Source organism: Falco peregrinus, chromosome 2, assembly GCF_023634155.1.
Source record: "Falco peregrinus isolate bFalPer1 chromosome 2, bFalPer1.pri, whole genome shotgun sequence".
In the NCBI taxonomy this organism is placed as follows: Eukaryota; Metazoa; Chordata; class Aves; order Falconiformes; family Falconidae; genus Falco; species Falco peregrinus.
This window is the reverse complement of record NC_073722.1, coordinates 116,477,974-116,484,229: the sequence shown is the minus strand read 5'-3', so window position 1 is coordinate 116,484,229 and position 6,256 is coordinate 116,477,974.

Genomic DNA, 6,256 nt, shown 5'->3' with positions numbered 1-6,256 from the left:
TCATGAAAAAAGATCTCCAAGTTTTAACCACAGCTCCAGCATCAACTCTTTCTATGGGATGAGGCTGCCTCTGCTCCCTGCCTCAGTTTCCCCAAACTGGGCTACCATTGTATCTCCCTCGCAAAAGTATTTGCGCAAGGACAATGTCGTGCTGTACACACTGCCACTGTGCTTTCCCTCCGTTTGGTAAGTCTGGACCACACCAGCATCCCAGCACACCCGTGTTCCTCGCCCGGTGAGCCCGCTCCGGCAGGATGCTGAGCCCGAGAGGCCATGGGGTGGCTCGGAGGAGCCTCTGCAGGTATTACCTTGCCGGATCCCTCTCGCCATGCACAGCATTAGCACCTCTGACTATAAACAATAAATCCTGGAAATGGTTATGTCTTCCTTGCGCATCGCAAAGGCGTGTGGAAAGGGCCACAGCCCAGGTGAGACGGTGGTGCTGGGTCAGTGCCACACACCAGGCTGCTGCCTGTGGGATCTGGCTGTGGGGGGACGGGGCTTTAGTGTGAATGGTGTGGCAGAGTCTGGCCAGGACGGGCCGGATCTGTGTCACACCAGCAATGGCTTTGGCATCCCGCCCTGCCGGAGGCCAGCCGGGAGCCGGGAGCCGTAACGGGTCGGATTGTCTTCTTGCTGCTTTTTCCAGACCAAGGCTGGAGTGCCTCTTCCCGGGGCAGGGGGCTCCCAGAGGAAGTGATTATTCATTTCCAGGAACATTTGAACCAGAGAAAGCTCCTGGAAGCCTCTGTAGTGCTCAAGAACAATGTGTTTCCTTGGCACCGTGATTTCTGTGTCCGAAGGGGCCGGCGGACCCCTCTGCATCCCTGCCTGGTGCCAGCGGGGCTGCCAGGGCAGCTCCAGGCTGGGCTGATCCCTGGAACAGGAGCAACCTCACTCCCCAGGGGTGGCCAGAGGCAGGTGGTTGTGGAGCTGCTGGACATCACCTCCACCTGGCTGGGTCTCCCAGGGCAGGGACTGCTCGAGCTAGGAGTTAGGTTTCCAGGCATGTAGTTAAATAACCTCAATGGATACCCCTTCCCTGAACTCCTCTGCTCCCCCTTACACTGGCACGGGATTTCAGCAGCTGCAGGACCCATGCCAAGGCATGTCGCAGTCTAACTGCACAGTAAAAAAAACAACAATCCTTTTTGCTTATTCTGAACCTGCATCCTCCTACTTTCATTTATACATCCTTGCATGACTAAGACCTGGTTTTGTCTGCTGTCACATCTCCCCTCTGTGGCTCCCTTGGTTGCTCCTAATGAGAGCTGTTCCCTCCAGCCACCCCTCAGCTATCTTCTCTCTGGGATGGGGGACCAGTATCCATGGTGCAGGTGACTCATGGCTTTTTCAGGTGGAGCAACATCATCCTCAGCTCTGATCCTTTTTCCTCCTCCCTCCCTTTCTGCTCTGGTTTGGGGGGAGCTGGGTACACCCACTGGTCCCCCTTCCCTCTGTCCCTGCACCTCCCAGCACAGGGCTGGGACACATTGGGGCTGGAACAGCAGAAGAAGTGACCTCAGCGTTGAAACTCCTGGCTCTGCAGGCAGGGCTCTGCCTGTTGTGTGTTTGCCAAGCGGGTCTTTATTTATGATGCTCCACGAAAACAGTTACTGTCACTACCACAAAGGCTTGCCTGGAGGAGCACCCAGGTGCCCTGCTGCTGGCTGGGGAGAGGGATGGAGGTGCCAGAACATGCCCAGGCACAGCCCCTGAGGATGAGGATGGAGATGCTGATGGCTTGTAGAGCCCCAAAGCACTGCCTGTCCCGCAGGAGGGGCTGCTCTGGGGCAGTGACTGGTCCCGATCCCCATTCCTGGGGTTGTTTTGGGTGGAATTGCTGGGCTCAGTTGAATTTACTGGTTTCTCCCCGCTCCCTTTTTGGGCACATTCTCCCCATCCTGCCCCACCTCCTACCTTGGTGCCTTCCAGCTCCGACCCTCTGCCTCCACCATGGGTGTTCCCCCCCAGCTATCTGACTGCAGTCCTCATTATTGTGATTATTAAAGTCTGCTGCTAATTAAGATGAAGATGTGCTCTCCCTCCTCCCCAGCTGGCCAGAACAGCTTTCACTCTTCACTTGAGCAGAGAAGGGCCACACCGCGTCCTGGGGCAGCCCCGGGGTGACCCCACGGGAGGGGAGGCTGGCAGGGGGCAGGCAGGATCCGTGGGTTTTGGTGCAGGATGCGCCCCAGCACCGCCAGCTCCTGCCCCACGGGAGAGCCCGGGGCAGGCAGGGGGGAGCAGGCAGTGCCTGCCCAGTTCTGCCTGCGTGGGTGGTAAGTTCACCCCTCCCCTTCGTGGACAGGCAGCCCGCTGAGGCTCTCGTGGCACGAGAGGCACCATTACACACTTCCCAAACTCGTCTGCTTCTTGCCAGAAGTATTACTCAATGCAGACATACCATGAGCATCCAAATCCCTTTCCCGTGTGCAATCGGGTAAGGCATTACACCCAGCATCCCGCAGGGAGTCCTCACCCACCTGCTGCAGGTGAAAATCACCTGCTTTCCACATGAGCTCTGTGTTTCAGTTAGAAAACAGCTATTTTGTGCCTAAAGGCACTTGTGGCAGGGACTGACCTGGTAGGACATCACAGACAGCACGTGGGGCTGCAGGGGGAAGCAGTCCCATATCCATCCCTTCCCCAGCCCCCATGCAGGGACCAGGAGAGGGGAACACAGCAGCGCTGGGCTCAGGGCACAGAAATTTGTGGCACGGCAGTGGGGAAGGAGGATTAGGGATGGGCTGAAACCCTTGTAACTCCCTGGTGAACGGTGAACAGGGTCTTGCCCAGCCTCCTCCCACAGACTCTCTTCTTCGCCTGCAGTTTGTCATAAGAAGCAAACTGGAAGCTCTGGGAGGGACTGCAAGCTCCTCAAAGCTTTCTGTCGCAAGTATCTATGAGGTCAGCTCATTCTTGCTCCTGCTATTGCAAAACTTTTTCCTCTGTGGCTCTTCAGTATAATGTGCAGACACAGAATCTGTCATGAAATCCACCTCCTGCTTCAGCAGGCTGGAGCTCCTGGTTCCTGGCTGGCTATTGTTAAAGTATATGGAGATAAAAGCAGAATATTCAGAAGTCCTAAGGGTCTGTCAGTTGATACATAGACAGCACCAATCCATGTATGCTGGCGATGCTTTGTGGCTGTGCTGGCACGTGGTACTGCTTTGTAGCCTCTGCAGGGATGTGCACACCAGTGCCTGGTTTGCTGGGGTTGCAAAGACATTTTAAAAGCACCGGCTGAGCTGTTGTTTAGTGGTTAAGACCAGCAGCCAGCTTTTACTAAGAGCAGGTCCCTGTGCCTACAGAGTTAGTCTCATCCCAGTGTCAAAATGCAGCAGGGATGTGTGTTGCCTTTGCTCCTGTGTGGATGTTCTCCTGGTTATAGTGGTTTTCCTACACCAGCATCAGCAAATTCCCTGGTGTACCCAACCCTTTCACCTTCTACTACCTTTGCCTGTCAGTAAAATAAGAAGATGCCCTTCCCTCCCTTGCTGCTTAATGCCTGTGCTTAGAGTATATATTCCCTGCGTGGGAACTGCCTAGCTCCAGGTGATTAATTTGATAAAAATCATGTGTGAATGCAAAAGCTGCAGGCAGCACCCACCCAGGTCCGCTGGGCACCCATCCCTGACCCCTCATCCACTGTGGGGCTGAGCCCTGGGGAGGCTGCCCAGGGAGTGGTGGAGTCGCCACCCCTGGAGGTATTTAAAGGCCGTGTAGACGTGGTGCTTAGGGACATGGTTTAGTGGTGGATTTGGCAGTGTTGGGTTTATGGTTGGACTTGATGATCTCAAAGGCCTTCTCCAACCTAAATGGTTTGATGACTCTATGATTAAAAAAAAATTAAAAATTAGCAAGCCCCCCCTCCCTTCCCTGTGGCTGGGCTCAGCACAACCCCCGGCTTTCACCTGCAGCAAGGGATGGATGCTCAGCAGCAAACTCATCCCAGGGACAGCAGTGATGCCCGGCAGCATGTGGCAAGCGACAGCACGCCATCCAAAGCGAGCAGATACCAGCAGCTTTCATCGGCTGCCTGTGAAGGGATTGTGTGTTGGGAGTCAGAGCCTCTCTGCCCGGCACAGACGTGACCCAAGGCAAATCAGGGGATGTTAGCAACTGTAGCAGCATTTCCCAGCAGCAAACCTTCCCCAGCTGAAGGTGGGCTTGATGCTGCCAGTAACCAAGAGCCACCAAGAGGACAAGAAGGTATTTAAAGTGGTTTTCTTCCTGTAAAAGGAAAATTTCCCCTTTCTCTCTCTCTCTCTTTTTTTTTTTTTTTATTCCTTACTAAGGGTCATGAAGTTGACTGCCAGCCAAAGCACCTAGGATCCATGAAATACCTGAGCCAAAATTTACTTTTTATTCTGGTGTCTCATCAGCATGTCCTGGTTAACACTGGGTTTAATGGGAATCCCACATTTCTGTGAGCCAAAGGAATGAGCTGGGTCAGCGCTGCACGGAGGCACCATCATAATGAGAACATTTTGGGTTTTTTAGGGTTTCTGGTTTTGCCTCAAGTCTCAGCGGTATTTCTGGATGTACCATATCTGATGCACCAAGCCTGTTTGGTTGGAGTGGCTTAACATATGTTCCTGCTACTAATTAAACTTCCCAATCTGTCAGCAAAATAGCATGTTTGCTGGATGGAGCAAGGGATTAGTCTTAGCTCTTTGGACACCCAGGCAGGTGCAACAACTGCTGGATGGGCCCTCGTGTCATCCACAGGGCAACAGGTACTGCAGGCTGGTGCCCTGCTCCAGGCTGTGCATCGGGGCCAGCTGGCATCTTAGGCATTTAAATTGCTGTTTCTTTCAGAGGGCTGGATGTGGGTATTTTGTTTTATAAGGAAGGATGACATCAAACTGAGCTGTGTGCGCAGCGTAGGCTGCAGGGATGGAGTCCTAGAGGGAGCAGCACCAAAGGGACCAGGAGGATTTTTTCTAGCCAAGATGCCTAGTTGCTGGAGAGCTGTCATAGGAAGAGGATGGTGATATGGAACCACCACTGTCACAGGAGTACACGTAGAGCTTGCATCCACTGTCCAGGAAAACACACATCCTTGTGGGCAGGTAGCCAGCGTGCAAAGAAACCTTTGGAGAGGCAGGTGAGCCTCTTCAAGGGCCATACGCAGGACAACAGGAATAACTGGAAACATCTGGGCTAATTTTAGGCTTGTTACCTAAGGAAGTGAGCTCTGGATAGATGCACTGAGTGCCTGCCTCTTCCCCTGTAGCCTTAAACCCACCAGCTGCTTCAGCTCAAACTCATCAAAGAAGGACAAATTCCCCATGTCCTTTAAAAGCCCCTTGCTGTTGCAACGTGGTATTTGAAGGGTGGGGGTGGGCACTGACTGGGGAGGTGGCTTTGGGCCTTAAAAGCACCTCCAGCAGCTGGGTTGAATTTTTACCTCCCATTTTGGTGGGTGCTTGAGGTGCTTTATGCTGTCATAAGCACCCGGCTCCTAAGCGTGCCCTGGGGTTGTGGCTGCCCCAGCTCAGGCAGAAGCTGCCCTGCTCCTTGCTTGGCTGCTGCAGCAGGTACTGGGGGTTGGGAAAGTGCTGGCAGGGCAGGGACCGGGAGGTATAAAAATGGGGATGGGTAAGGTGGGACTGCAGGGAGACAGCAGGGAATGGGGGAGGGGATGATGAACTGGGGGGAGGATCGGCAGCACAGTGGGAGAGCAGGTACTGGAAGGGGAAAGCAAGGGCTGCCTGCGCCCAGCACCCAGCTCTTGCAGGGGGTGAGGCTGTGTTTGTGCGGAGTACTGTGCCTCACACTTTTTTTTTTTTTTTTTTTTGTGTGTGCGTGAAGCAAAACTAATTGCACCGAGTAAGGGAGAGGGTTGTGGAAAACTGTGTGTGCCAGGGTAACTAGAGCTCAGCTAGCTTGTGTATGGGCGAGGCTGGGGGGGCTGGAGGCTTACATCTATCTCATCAACTCTTAATTCTGGTGTTTTCTTTAAAATGCATGATTTTGCAACCTGCCCGGTGCTACTCAGAAGCGGTGAGCTCTGTGGGAAGCACTACTACTCAAAGCCAGCTTCGAGCCGTTGCAGCCAGGTTCCCGGGGGCTGTGGGAGCCCCCCGCAGCCGGGTGGGGGGTGCGAGCCGCCGGCTCTGCCCTCCGGTCGCTGCGGTGACGCCGTGTTTGCTGGCAGCGAGCAGCTTCCTGCAATAAAGCTCCTGGCCTGGGTGCCCCTGAGAAGGGGGGAGGAAAAAAAAAAAGGGGGGGGGGGGGGGAGTTTTGG